The 15,000-nt window shown below is 33.1% G+C and overlaps 1 long non-coding RNA gene across 1 annotated transcript in view; it reads left to right on the top strand.

The window, feature by feature from the left end:
- LOC103256589 overlaps positions 1-2,393 on the top strand; it is a 2,566-nt gene extending 173 nt beyond the window's left edge. Inside the window, exons 2-3 of the long non-coding RNA XR_504082.1 lie at positions 1,234-1,473; positions 2,293-2,393. This is a non-coding gene — a long non-coding RNA (uncharacterized LOC103256589). The remainder of the gene's footprint in view (positions 1-1,233; positions 1,474-2,292) is intronic.
- Positions 2,394-15,000: the final 12,607 nt, after the last annotated feature.

Genomic DNA, 15,000 nt, shown 5'->3' with positions numbered 1-15,000 from the left:
CTTTTTAATATGTGTGTGTTAAATGTGTACATTTTTAAAGAGATAAACTCATTTGTAAAATATCCGAAGCAACTGCTTCCCTTTTAAACTTTACCAATCCCCCTTTCTTTAAAGCCTTATGTAATCATAATTTGAAAGAATTTGATAACAGTAGAGCAGGTTGAAATTTAAGTGTTATGTAGTGACTGAGTTGGGAATTTGATCTGATTATTCCATAAAGAAAGAAAGAAAAGTTTTTTGGGGGGTGGTAGGGAGGGTGGTGGTGAAGAAGGGGAGGGGAGGGAGAAGGGAAGTGGTTTTGGAGACAAGAAGTGAGGCTGCCTGTTTTCCAGTAAGTAATGGAGAAATTCCAGGAGCCAGGGCTAAATATACTTGGAGATCAATACAGAAATGGCTCATTGTGAATAATTTAGCTCCTGGTACAGTGAGAATTTTGAAACTAAAGGCAAAAAGAACCAAGGCCAACGGGGGTGGGGGTGTAGGGGGAGGTGGGGGGGGATGGTGGGGTGGTGGTGGTGGTAAAAAATCTCCTCAGGACTTGTCAGTTCTTAAACTTTTCCCCCCTCACAGGTTACAGTTGGATTATCCATCTTTTCATTATGTGAATCAAAGCTAGGGGTGTCCTCTCATACAATTTACTTTTTTTTTTTTCTTGAGAATTAAGTTCTGTTTTTGTCATTGGTGCCTACAAATAATTCCCCAAACATTAAAGAAAAGTTATTCCCTCCTGTGCAGCCAAGGTTTATGAAATTTTCAAAATCAGAATGTATTAAGTAGGCTTGGCATTTGTATCCAAGCATGGTCTGGCAGGAAGTTAAGGTTACATTGAACAGGTGCTTACCTAGAACTTGAGATTGGCTAAAATGTCAATACAAGTCAGGAAGTTGGCTGACTGCTGCAGAAATCTTCCAGACACAGTTGGGCACTAAGTTTTTGTTTGGTTTTGTTTTCTTATGTTTGTTTGTCCTCCCCCTCCCTATTATAACATGATGAACCAACTTGCAACAATTGTGAATAGAGCTATCTGTCTACTGGGGATGCCCTCAAACTGCAGTGTGATTGTGGGAAGTAGTGGATGGTAAAATACTTAAATCCCAGTTAAAGGTGGCACATTTGAGGTGTACCCTCTATTTTTTTTCTTTAAACCAAGTAAATTTTGATTAACAGAGCCATTCCTTTCTTGCCATAGCCTATCTCCCAGCACACTTATCTTTCCTATCCTGTCTCCAGCAGGAATCAGATCATTTGCAGAAAGAGTTCAGTGACTTGCAAATGAGCACATCCAGTACACTGTAGTATGTGTCTTGGGCACAGGTTGCAGCAGCAACATGGACTAACTGCTTGGAGCTTCAAATAAGTTAAGAATTTAATGGCAGATACTCAAAGGAATCATTGTATTATGGCCGTAATCTTTTGTTTTACGGCATTGCACCTTGACTATGGAAACAGAGGCTATTGATGGCTATATAACATGTAAGTATCATTTTCATTAATTTGCTATCACTGATAAAGTTACCTCTCTATTACCTGTGTTTTAATTCCTGAATTATGAGATTTTATTAAGAATTCTGTATTCTTGGTTTCTGTCTTTTGACAATTCTACCTTGAAGTGAGTTTGAGAAAATAATAGCACAGAAATGAAATAAGAAGGAAATGTAGAAATATACTTACTACTTACTAAGCTAAAGATAATATTTAAATCAATAGCTGAACAGATCAATGCTTTCCTACTTATTCCTTTCATTTACTTTAAATCTAGAATATGTCAGGTTTCATATATGTCTACTAATATGGTGTGTAGTAAACATCTACTACACAGTAGCCTAATTTTTCAGACACATAATATGAAAGAGAATTAGATTTCCTAAGTTGTTACTTTTTTTAGCCAACTCTTTTCAAACCTCTCTGATAGCAAACACTGAGAGTCAGCATTTTGGAAAATGCTCATTATAAATACTGTATGCTTAATAGTTAAGTTGGATGTTAAAAGAAAACTTATTTTTTCAACTAAAAGATACTTTAGAAATCTACAGCTTCATTTCCTTTTATTGTACACATAAGAGTATTGAGATAAAGTTTTGTTAATTTTTTTTATCATCAGTTGATTGTGGCTTTTTTTCATTTCATTCATTTAAGTACATATTCCTAAATGATATTTCTTTATAGTTTCCTTTAAGGGAAAAATGTATGACCTTATAATATTAAGGCTACGCATGCCACTGCACATATAAAACAAAGTAATTAGATTGTGACAGTGAATAGAGACCAAAAGATTTTATTTTGTGAAAGCAGGTGACAATGAGCTTTCACCTGAAAGAGAGCACTCCGATATGGCAATTGATCTCACCTGAAGCACACCCAATGGACAGCATGCCTCAACAAGTCACATGACAAGCAGTAAGTCTTCATTTTATGATTTTTTTTTTTTGCCTATTTCTCTAGCGACATACTTGAATTTGTTAGGTCTGTGGGGTCCTCTCACATTGTGGTGTAGCAACTGCTATAGATTTTGCTAAAGAAAGAACAACACAGATTTATTCCTGTTCATTCTAGTGTTATAAAATGTGAGTCTGCTTACTACTCTGAACTGTCCCAAGGTAGCATTTGGGAGCTGGTGCTTACCTGTATCAGGTAAGAAAGGTTAGAATTTGCTGGTTATTGTTTTGACTTGCCAGGTTTATGACTGGATTTTTTTGTTGTTGTTGGATAAAAATATGGAAACATATCACTTCCAAAGAACTCTTCACCTTAAAGTAATTTAATATTGCCTTGGTATAAAGGTAAACTATCAGTGATAGAATTGCAGTGTCACTTGCTTTTTTTTTTTTAATATGTGCAAGTTTCTCCTCCAAAGCAGTGGAAGTGAAGTGTAATTGAAAAATTTATGGAACTCATTTACATTTGTTTCTCTAACGAAGTTGAAAGCATTTTGTTTTAGATTGTGGAGAGAAGAACTGAGAAAATTTAGAAGAATGTTTAAACTTGTAGGAATAAACAAGTACTACTTCTCTGAATACTATTTTTGATAAAGGATCATTCATTGATGCAGCAGACATTGTTTTTATGTGATAAAAAAGCATACATGATGTATGTTGTAAGCGACGAATGGCAAAATATGTGTATTTATTAATAATTCGGTTGGTTTTCTCTTAATTATGTTTTTCAGTTTCGTTATCAAGAGAAAGTGCTTTATTACTCCTACTCAAAAGTAATTTGAAGTCTTGTTTCCCTTATACATTTGATACATACTATATAGAAAGAGCATTCTGACAAATATTATATTCTTATATAGAAAGGAAATCTGATTTATATGTAAACATAATTTAATTTACAAGTTTTCTATTTGGGTAGTATGTGGCAGAAAGGCATTTTCTTCCTCCCTTCCCTCAAAGATTTAATAACTAGGAAAACTGAATCATCTTCTTAATTATGAGTAATTCTGATTGTCCGTAGAAAATAACTTTGCCTTTCCACTTATATCATACAGTTTTCAAAACTTGAAACTTAATTACAAGCTTTGCCACTAGATAAGACTACTGAATTATAAGGAAAAGTATATAGAATATAATTGAATAGCATTATGCAATTCATTAAGTGATTTTAGCTATTGACTTGAAATTATGATTGAGTTATTTGAATTCACTTTATTTATTTAAAAGTTTTCTTTTTTTATCAATGGGGAAATTTACTAAGAGCATCTTATTCTAGAAGCAGTCCTTGAAATTTCTTAATCATGTAGAAAGGAAAAACTTAAAGTTAGTGAGTTAATGTATACTAAATCATAGTGCTAATCTCTTGCAATGAATATTTTGCATTAATTTATCTTTTTTGCCAGTTGATTTGATAAAAGTTATACTACTACTGCAATGTAGACATTTGAATTTTTATATTTCAGTATTTAATGATACTAGTTCTTTGGAAAATATGTTTTTATTTCTCAGATAACTTTCACATAATTGCAGTTTCTGTTAGTTAAATATTTAGCTATTGGCTTAAACAACATTGACTATATGGGGTAGAGAGTAACTGTTCTTCAGAGACTTGACTGTCATCCCTTAGTCAACTCCATGAATATCAGCAGGAAAATGCTTATTAATTGGTTAATTGGCTGCTTTATTTGTGAATTTTATTCTGGTTTTGCAAGTACTTGCTTCAAAAAAGCAGTTCACTCATCTTTTAAAATAAATAGTGCAGAGAGAAGGCATGATCATTTTGAACAAATAAGAACTGTGCTTTTGACATTCGAACTTTTCTCACCCAACAACAGTAAACTTATGTTTGGTAAAGAGTTTTTTTTTTTAACTTACTAGCCTGTGGCAGTTCCATATTAGTACAGTTTTTGGCTAAGCTGCACATGTTTTCAGGTTCTTTGCCAAAGAGTTGCAGGTTAAATATTTTGGCTCTCACTTTAGAGCTGTCTATTGCATCCTTTATGTAGCTTCTATTTACAGTATCTAGGTTACCCACTTAGGTGTCAGATGGAGAAGATACCCATTTTTCCTCTGTTAGATCTAGAAGAATGTCAGCATTTTAGATTGCCAAAGCAAATAGTACTAGAGAGGGACTCTTGTCTATTAATTGGAACAAGAGACCTAGAATCAGTCACTCGGATGTTTTTCTGTGTCTTGGAATAATTTTTGGGTGCGTGTGGCCTGTCATGTCATTTGTGTCTGAGATCACTGGTTTTCCTAAATCCCTTTGCATGCATTGTCGACTTTGTTAAAGGAAAAGAACTTATTTATTTTATGCATCTTTTTTTTCATATTTTCAAATATACTTCTTGGAGGGCTGCTGCTTCCAAGAACAGAATTGCAGTTTTTATTAAATGTGTTAAAGCTAAGAGTAAATGTGAAAACTTTTGTGGTAGAATAAGGTAGTTTCTAGTAACAGGAAGGAGAGTATAGGAGTATATGTGTAAGGGGGAAAAAGTTATTTTTAAACAATTTAGAAAAAAGTAACATCTTTGATTTTTTTTTAATAGCTAACATTCTAGCCATAAAATTATCCATATTAGCCCTCCTATTTTGGCTTTAGGGAAATGGTCAGTACTACTGTAAGATCCTGACATTTGTTTAGGTTGTTTGGTGAGTATTCAAAGATGAAGAGTATCTGTACAACTTGCTGCCAGCTATTGTATAAAAAATAATGACAGCAGCTATCATTATTTGACATTGCTAGAATAGAGCACTGGCGATTTGGGAGAGAACTAAAAATGTTATAGTGCCTGACAGTTTTTGGTTTTAAAATTTAACATGTAAGATAACCTTAAAAATAAATAAGAGGTATTAGTGATCTTAACATTTTATAATGACTACTTCCTATGGTTTAGAATGAATTTCCTTAGAGAACTCTAAACTTTTCTTCAGGAATAAGAATCTCTTTGAAAAGAAGATGGGCATTGTTGCCTGAGATCATTAGTGTACATTTTGAGTCTGCTTACAGTCGTTGCTGTCAGGGATGACAGTATATGCCTTGATGGCTATTAGAAATCCACAGTATTAAGTGATTTTAAAAATAGAATCTAGAAGTTAAGAATCTGAGACAGACAACTCAGACAGAGCAATATAAAAATAATCCATATTGTATTTCAGCCCATCAGGTGAAACTTATTTTGTGATTCCTCCTGTTTCTGGGTTAGCTCATTTCCAGTTCTTGCATCGTTCCTTCTGTGTCGGTTTCAAACTGTTTTATACTGGCAGCTGATTATTTTGAAAAAAAATTTAAGTTTAAAAATTTGTATTTAATCTTATTTTTTCTTATCTATTTTTATAGTGCCAATAGCTAGATTTACTTTGCAGCTAGTTAGTTAAATGAGTATGAAAATGCATCATGATACTTGTTTCTACCCTTTTAAAACTCTTAACGGAGTCAACTGTGCAGTCATTACTCTTTGTCAGTTTGATGGCCAGGCAGCATGTATGGAATTGGAAGAAGTAGTAAGTCTAGTTTTACAAGACTCTGACCAGTCATCAGGTCAAGGAATCTGGTTTATTCTTTTCAGATCGCTTCACATTCTTTTTGTTTTGTTTTGTTTTAGCTAGTTTCCATTTTTAGAACCTAGTGAAGCAGAAGTGTGTTATGATTTCTATTTTTCATATGTGGAAATTGAGGCTTGAAGAAATCAGTGGACCCCTTAGGGTACTTAGCAGAAAGATAAAGTTATCAGGATTGGGATATACAATTGTGATTTTTCCCTCGTGAGGTTAATAAGATAACTGGTGTCTCTACAATGTCGTCATCTCAGAGTGTCTGCCATGGTCAATACTAACCCATGTTTTAGTGACAAAAACAGTATTACAGAAATAGAAGAGTGTTGTTATGAGGGTGGAGTGGTATCAGATCTTGTCAAGCGGGTGTTCTAATAGACTTTTTGAAATATAGCCTATATTATGGGACTTATCAGCTTTCTGAGTTGTCTTCAATTGGTCAGTTTGGCAGTCACCCTTGGTTGGGTTTCCACAGGACACATCTTAATGCAACTAGATGGGCTTAATGTAAATTCTTGCTCTGTTTTGAATCATAGTACTTAAGTTTGTGTATGTACCCAATGTTTACGTTTAGTTCTTACTTATTAGAAAAGTTTTTTTAAAAAAGTAGTTCTGATTTAATTTCATTACACCTATCAGAGGTGTCATAGCTATGTGCCAAAAGAAAAACAAAATCCAAAAAAAAAGCAACTACAGGAGATATATATTTGCAGGTGATTTCCAACAAAGTGCTGTGTGTGTGTGTGTGTGTATGTATATGTATGTGTGTGTCTCATTCCACCCCAAGCCCCTATCTTTTCAGGCTGCTTTGTAGTGAGAATTAAGGTCTGCCTTCTAAAAACAATTTTCTGTGGAAAGATTATGCTTATTGCCTCTATCTTTTTAAAGTCTGTCTTCCCGCTGCAAGTCAATGTTTTTTTATTGGAACATCATTGATTATGCTCTATTGGGAGTCTTCCTATAAGTCTTTTTTTTTTTTTTTTTTTTTTGAGTTAGAGTTTCACTCTGTCTCCCAGACTGGAGTGCAGTGGCCGCTCCCGGCCACCGCAGCCTCGGCCTGCTGGGCTCTGGCGATCCTTCCACCTCAGCCTTCTGAGTAGCTGGAACTACAGGTGCGCGCCACCACGTCCGGCTGATTTTTTATTTTATTATAGAGATGAGGTCTCGCTGCCCAGGCGGGTCTTGAACCCGCGGGCTCAGGCAGTCCACTCACCTCAGCCTCCCCAAGGCGCGGGATTACAGGCTGAGCCACCAAGCCCGGCAAGCTTGAATTTCAAATAAACAATAAACAATTTTTCTGGTATGTTCTAAATATTAAACAGGACATACTTGTACTAAACACAATTGTTATTTATCTGAAATTTTTTTTTTTTGAGTTGGAGTCTCACTCGGTCGCCCAGACTGGAGTGCAGTGGCCGCTCCCGGCCACCGTAGCCTCGCCTGCTGGGCTCCGGCGATCCTTCCGCCTCAGCCTTCGGAGTAGCCGGAATTACAGGCATGCGCTAACACGCCCGGCTGATTTTTTGATTTATTGTAGAGATGAGGTCTCGCTGCCCAGGCGGGTCTCGAACTCGCGGGCTCAGGCAATCCACTCACCTCAGCCTCCCAAATGCACGGGATTACAGGCTGAGCCCGGCAGCAACTAGCATTTTAAGTCAAATGATATGAAATAGGAAAGAATAGAATATGAAATATTGAGCCGGTTGCAGTGAATTGTGCCTGTAACCCCAGCTACTTGGAAGGCTGAGGCGGAAGGATGGCTTGAGGCCAGGAGTTCATGGCTGCAATGATCTCTGTTCACACTATTGCACTCCTGTCTGGGTGACAGAGCAAGACTATATCTTAAAAAGAAAAGAAATATTATTGTGTATAGTATGTATTGTTTTATGAAAATAATTTATCACAAACATAAATATGTGTTAAACACATAGACACATATGTATGTTGAGTTGCAATAAAAAATGCATTTTTTATTGTCTGGGTGAAAAAGAATTTGCAAGCCACTGAAGTACACAATGTGCCTTCTTAATGCATTGAAAATAGTGTCTAGTAAATCTTTACTCAGTTAAATTCTTGTATTGTTAAATAAAAAATAACCTTTATACAATGTTAGGTTAAAATACGTCTGAGAATAAAATTTCCCTGTGGAGTGAACTAAAAATGTTAGTCCCACAATGCTTATCCAATGGAACTGTAACAGTCAAATATAATCAGCTAATTTATGCCTATTTCTCAACCTAAATTCAAGTCCTTCCCTGCAAATCTTTCTGGTTGGTAGTTTTTTTGTTTTTTTTTTAATTGCTTTAAGGCTTGTCCTCTTGTCCTTTAATAGTATCAAAAAATCACAGTCCAAAAATAAGTGGGAATTTCTAAACAATAAAATTAAATTGACAATCTAGATTCCCTTAAAGTAGTAATTTATTATTAGCAAGTTGAGATTTATTTCAATAATGCAAGGGTGTTTCAGTAATAAGAATTATAATATTTATCATATTAAAGAGAAAAATCATATGATTATCTCTATAGACACTGAAAAGACATGACAAAAAGTAACAAGCACTCTCTATACTCAGCAAATAGGAAGCCATTATGATTGATAGGAAAATACATAGACATTCTCACTAATTTTGGAAACAAGACAGATTTTGTTCTCTCTTATCACTGCTTATTAATAATGGTCTGAGGGAAATTGCCACTGTAGTTAAAGAAAGAAAATTAGAATATGCAAATTTGAAGGGCAGAGATAAAAGAATCACTATTTACAGATGAGATGATATTGTACCCATATACTTTGGGTAATCAGTTGAAAAACAAATAATTCATAAACAATAAAATAATTTAGTAATAGGGAAGTTAAAAATTAATATAAAAAATTTATTTAATTGTGTAATTTTTGTATGAAAGAATATGCAAAATAATACTTAAAATGGGAAAGCATGCTATATTCTCTGGCAGGCATACAGTATAGGATAATAGGATACAATATATCCTATATCTTATACTGAACTTCAGGATAAGCTCTAAATTGGAACAAAGGTATATACATGAAAGATAAAACCATAGAAATAACAAAAGAAACTATGAATGTCTTATTATAGTCGTAATATAAGAACATACTTTTTAATAAAATACAAAAGTCAATTTTAAAAGATTAATTTATTTTAAATTATAAACATTTAAAATTTTGGCAGGGCATAAAAAATAAAAATAAATACAAGGTAAATGACAAGTTGGAGGTAAAAATTGCTACTTGTATCATGAATAAACAGCGAATCTTCCTAATATATAACAGCTTTTATAAATTGGCAAAGGAGATTAACTGTCTAGTAAAAATTTAGTCAAATTATCCTAATACACAGTTCATAGAAAAATATCATTGGCTATTATACATGCATAGTTTTTCTGAACTTTACTTAAAATAGTAGAAACATAAAAATATACTAACATAGCAGTTTTAATTCATTGTATTAGCAAAAACCCAATATTTCCCTGGCATTCTCTGTTGCCAGGGCTGCAAGGAAACAGGGACTTACATACATTGTTGATGTGAGTATAAATTTATATGCATGTAATTTGGAACAAATACTTATTAATACTCCATATAAATTTATTCATTGAAGCATTATTTCCAATATCAAAAGATGAGAAACATTTTGCAAACAATGTCCCTCAGTAGGAGAGTGATTATGCAAGTTAGTTACATTCAATCAAAGAATATTATTCAGGTGTACAAAAATGAGGAATCTTATGAATATGGAAAGATTTCCAAAATATATTGCTAAGTTAAAAAAAGGAAGGGGGAAAAGAAAATAAGTTGGGGAGGGGGAGGAGGGAAACAGTTGCTGAAAATTATGTAACAGAATCTGGAAGGATGTACAAGAAAGTAATAGAGTGATTACACTTGTTCGGTGATGTGTAGGTCGAGAATGACAGTTGAACAGTTAGCAGACTGGGATGAAAGCTAGACTCTTCACTAGATTCATTTTTAAATGTTTATTTTTTTTGAACCAACCAAATCTGTACCTATTTGACAACAGTAACAATAAAAAGAAAAGGAAAAAAGTGCTAACAATAACAAATGAATCACACTAAATGTTCATTTGTAAGAAATAATATTTCTATGGAGTAAGACTGAAAGTGTCTCACCTTCAATCCTTTGCAAGTGGAACTGTAACAAATTAGCATATTCTATTTTTCTCTACACCTTAGATGTGAATTCCTTACACTCAAAGCATTGATTGAGGGCTTTATTTCTTGTGTGCATTTAGCAATTTTAATTACATTTATTTCTTGATTTTTATATGTTAATTCCATCAAGCAATTGTGATCTAGCAGTGTATGTAAGTGGTAGTTTTAAAGCACTGATTGTTCAAAAATCAAGATTATTATCCATTTTTGAAATTATCAGACATTTTAATGTAATGTGCAACTTTAGAAATGATACTATTTAAATTAGTTTACCTTGTATATAGTTTATCTTCTTGATAAACTATAGCATTGTCAATTTGCCATGCTATCACAAGATGGCAATGGTGGTAGTGTTAGAAGTTACAGTACAATCAATGAATATAAATATATAACAAAAATATGAACGAGAACATTAAACATCTGTTCAGATACGGAATTAAAGAGCTACATCTTAAGTTTTGGTAGAATTCATTTATTGGCTGTGTGAATTATTTAACCTGTCAGAAAATTTATTTCTTAATCTGTAAAAAAGGGACACTAATACTTAGCTTACAGTATTGTGATCAAAATTAGATGAATGTTTTAAAAATACCTAGCATATTACTTTGAATACAAACATTTATTCTTCCTGTGGTTATGTAAATCATGATGTGTAGCCCTAAACTTCCAAGATGAATGTTAACAAGACAATATGCACTGTTTGCCACTACCTATAATATTTTATTTGAATAAAATAAAACTAAGGGTTGAGCATAAAATTTTTACTTCTATAATTTTGTGTCAGCTTGCATTTTACACTTACTGAGATCTTGGTTGAGTTAATCGCTAAAATCACTTTAAAAGCAATAATTCCTCCAAAGTGGGCATTTAATATGAAGAATTAACTATTACTTAGTATTTTTAAAAAATGGTTGATTGTGTAAAAAATGATATATCCATTAGATAGAGTAAAATGCAACTCTTAAAAACCTTGTACTATAAAATGATTATGGCATAGGCATTTAAAAAAATATATCCATAAAAAAAGTGATACAGGTTTATATAGTAGGATCTCAAATTTTTAAATAAAGGTCTGTCATATATGAGTATATGTATATATCATATAGAAAGGATGCAAAAAATATACACCAAATGTTATTAGTGGTCATTTTTTAGTGGTGGGATTCTTTGTGATTTTTATTTATATATTTTTTTCTAGATCTTTTTTTGGTTTTGTTTTTTTATAATGAGCACTTATTATTTGTATATCAGGGATAAAAACAGTGTGTTTTAATATATTCTCTGAGATTGGATTTTTGTTTTTTTGAGTTGGAGTGTCACTCTGTCGCCCAGACTGGAGTGCAGTGGCCACTCCCAACCACCACAACCTCGACCTGCTGGGCTCCGGTGTTCCTTCCACCTCAGCCTTCCAAGTAGCCGGAATTACAGGCATGTGCTACCACACCCGGCTGATTTTTTGATTTATTGTAGAGATGAGGTCTTGCTGCCCAAGCGGGTCTTGAACCCATGGGCTCAGGCAATCCACTCACCTCAGCCTCCCAAAGGCGCGGGATTACAGGCTGAGCCACTGAGCCTGGTTTGAGATTGGATTTTAGGATGCATAAAATCTAAATCTATGTTCCTTTTTTAAAAGAAAAGCTGTTCAAAGCTCTATTAACCTTGTTAACTGAATCTTATTCCAGAAGACTAGAAGTTGGCACCTGGAAGTGCTCTTGGACAGTTTTCCTATTGAGGAGGGGTTTATTTTGGTAAAGTAACACTACCGCTAAAGCTCAATGGCCACAGCGGTGGGATCAGATCTCAGGTCACATCAGTTCATCTTAGCATTCTGAAATTGTGGGCCACACTAAGAAGGGTTTTTTAGAAGCTGATCCCTATGTCTTTTCGTGCACATAAATCTGCTTATCATGACCACAGGTCACTGGGGATGGCAAAAAGTAGTGCATTAAGCTAATTTAAGTAAAGTTACGTTGTCGTCTGTAAACACAGGAGACATTTTTTAAAAATCATAAAGTACTGCCATATTGCTCTTAATAAAAATTACCAGTTTTCCAATGAATAATCCTGCATCTTACATAGTCCTTGTTATTTCATTTATTAGCAGTTGGAGTTATATTAAACATCAGACAAAGCATCAGTTATGAATACTTTGGGGGAATCTCATTAAATACTGAAAAGGATAATGACTTGTGGGTTGCTATATAGTAATTTCAATCATTTTCCCCCAATCTGTATTTGCTTCATTCTCCTGACAAGTCAGTACAGTGTCACTGTTTGTTTATTTATTTAGCCTAATTTAGCATCATTCCCTGGTTATTTACATTTCACTTAGTCATATATTTTAAGATGTTTCACACCTCTCTTTGTTCTAGAAATATGAAGACTGAGCTATATAATTAGAACAATAGATTAAAAAAAACCTCGTCTCTTGACTTCCAATTCAGCATGTATCACATTCTGCCAAATTCCAGTATTTTTGATAGCTCTCTTAAAATGTTGTCAAGAAGAGTCTAGTATCTTGATGATCCCACCAACAAAGAGTTTAGAAATATGTGTGTGTGGAGGTGTTTAGTTGTTTTGTCTTCCCTGATAATTCTTGAGATAAATTATCTAAATTATTATCAAAAACTCTGATATACGAACGTAGATGTGCAGTTCTAGCAATGATTGAATTGAACCATACATTACATACATTACCTATTAAGTTCCAGTCAGGTTCTCTCCACAGATGAGAAAATCTGCTCTTTCATAGTGAGAGAAACAGAGAAAATTCTACAATTAGAATTTTGAGATTCTAATGGAAAAATGGATAAATCAGTGCATGCACACATGCTTAAAATGAGCCATACAATATGTCAGAGGGTCAAAGATACCCCCTTTTAAAACTACAACTATGAAGTGAGATGAAATGATGAAATGAGATGAGATGAGATGATGAGATGACATGAGATGAAATGAAATGAGATAAGATGATATGAGATAAAATGATGAAATGAAATGATGAAATGAGATGAGATGATGAGATGAGATGAGATGGATGAGATGAAAAGAGATGAAATGATGAAATGAAATGAGATGAGATGAGATGATGAGATGAGATGAGATGGATGAAATGAAATGATGAAATGAAATGGTATGAAATGAGATGAAATGATGAAATAAAATGATGAAATGAAATGAGATGAGATGATGAGATGAGATAAAATGAGGAAATGAAATGAGGAAATGCAATGAAATGAAGAAACGAACTGAAATGAAGAAATGAAATGATAAAATAAAATGAAATGATGAAATGAGATGAAATGATGAAATGAAATGAGATGAGAAAAGATGAGATGAGATAAGATGAAATGATGAAATGAAATGATGAAATGAAATAAAGAAATGAAATGGAATGAAATGATGAAATGTTGAAATGAGATGAAATGAGATGAAATGAAATGAGACGAGATGTTTTGAAATGATGAAATGAAATGATGATATGAGATGAAATGATGAGATGAGATGAGATGAAAAGAAATGATGAAATGAAATGAGATGAAATGATGAAAAGAGATGATGAAATGAAATGAAATGAACTGAGATGAAGAAATGAAATGAAATGATGAAATAAAATGAAAGGATGAAATGAGATGAAATGCTGAGATGAGATGAGATGAAATGATGAAATGACATGAGATGAGAAGAGATGAGATGAGATAAAATGATGAAATGAAATGAGATGAGATGAGATGATGAGATGAAATGAAATGATGAAATAAAATGAAGAAATGAAATGGAATGAAATGATGAAATGAAATACAATGAAATGTTGAAATGAGATGAAATGATGAAATGAGATGAGATGAAATGAAATGAGATGAGATGAGATGAGAGGAGATGAGATGAAAATGATGAAATGAGATGAAATGATGAGACGAAATGATGAAACGAGATGAGATGAAATGAAGTGATAAAATGAGAGGAGATGAGATGATGAGATGAGATGAGATAAAATGATGAAATGAAAAGATGAAATGAAATGAAGAAATGAACTGAAATGAAATGAAGAAATGAAATGATGAAATAAAATGGAATGAAATGAGATGAAATGAAGAAATGAAATGGAATGGAATGATGAAATGAAATGAAATAAAATGAGATGAAATGATGAAATGAGACGAAATGAGATGAAATGATTAAATGAGATGAGGCGAGATGAGATGAAATGAAATGAAGAAAGGAAATGAAATGAGATGAGATGATGAGATGATATAAAATGATGAAATGAAATGATGAAATGAAATGAAATGATGAACAGAGATGAAATGAGATGAAATGAGATGAGATGAGATGAAATGATAATAGGATTTGATGAAATGAGATGAGATGAGATGGTGAGATGAGATATAAAATGATGAAATGAAATGATGAAATGAAATGAATAAATGAAATGAAGTGATGAAATGTAATGAAATGAATTGATGAAATGAAATGAAATGTTGATATGAGATGAAATGATGAAATGAGATGATGAGATGAGATCATGAGATAAGATGAAATGAAATAGGATGAAATGAAAAGAGATTATGAAATGAAATGATGAAATGAAATAAAATGAAGAAATGAACAGAAATGAAGAAATGAAATGATAAAATGAAATGAAATGAATAAATGAAATGAAATGAAGTGATGAAATGAAATGAATTGATGAAATGAAATGAAATGATATGAGATGAAATGATGAAATGAAATGAGATGAGATCATGAGATAAGATGAAATGAAATAGGATGAAAGGAAAAGAGATTATGAAATGAAATGATGAAATGAAATAAAATGAAAGGA

The sequence above is a fragment of the Carlito syrichta genome, unplaced genomic scaffold (genome assembly GCF_000164805.1).
Source record: "Carlito syrichta isolate Samal-C Ts95f unplaced genomic scaffold, Tarsius_syrichta-2.0.1 Scaffold290356, whole genome shotgun sequence".
NCBI lineage: Eukaryota > Metazoa > Chordata > Mammalia > Primates > Tarsiidae > Carlito > Carlito syrichta.
Note: the sequence above shows the minus strand (reverse complement) of the source record. Positions and strands in the feature narration are given on the sequence as shown.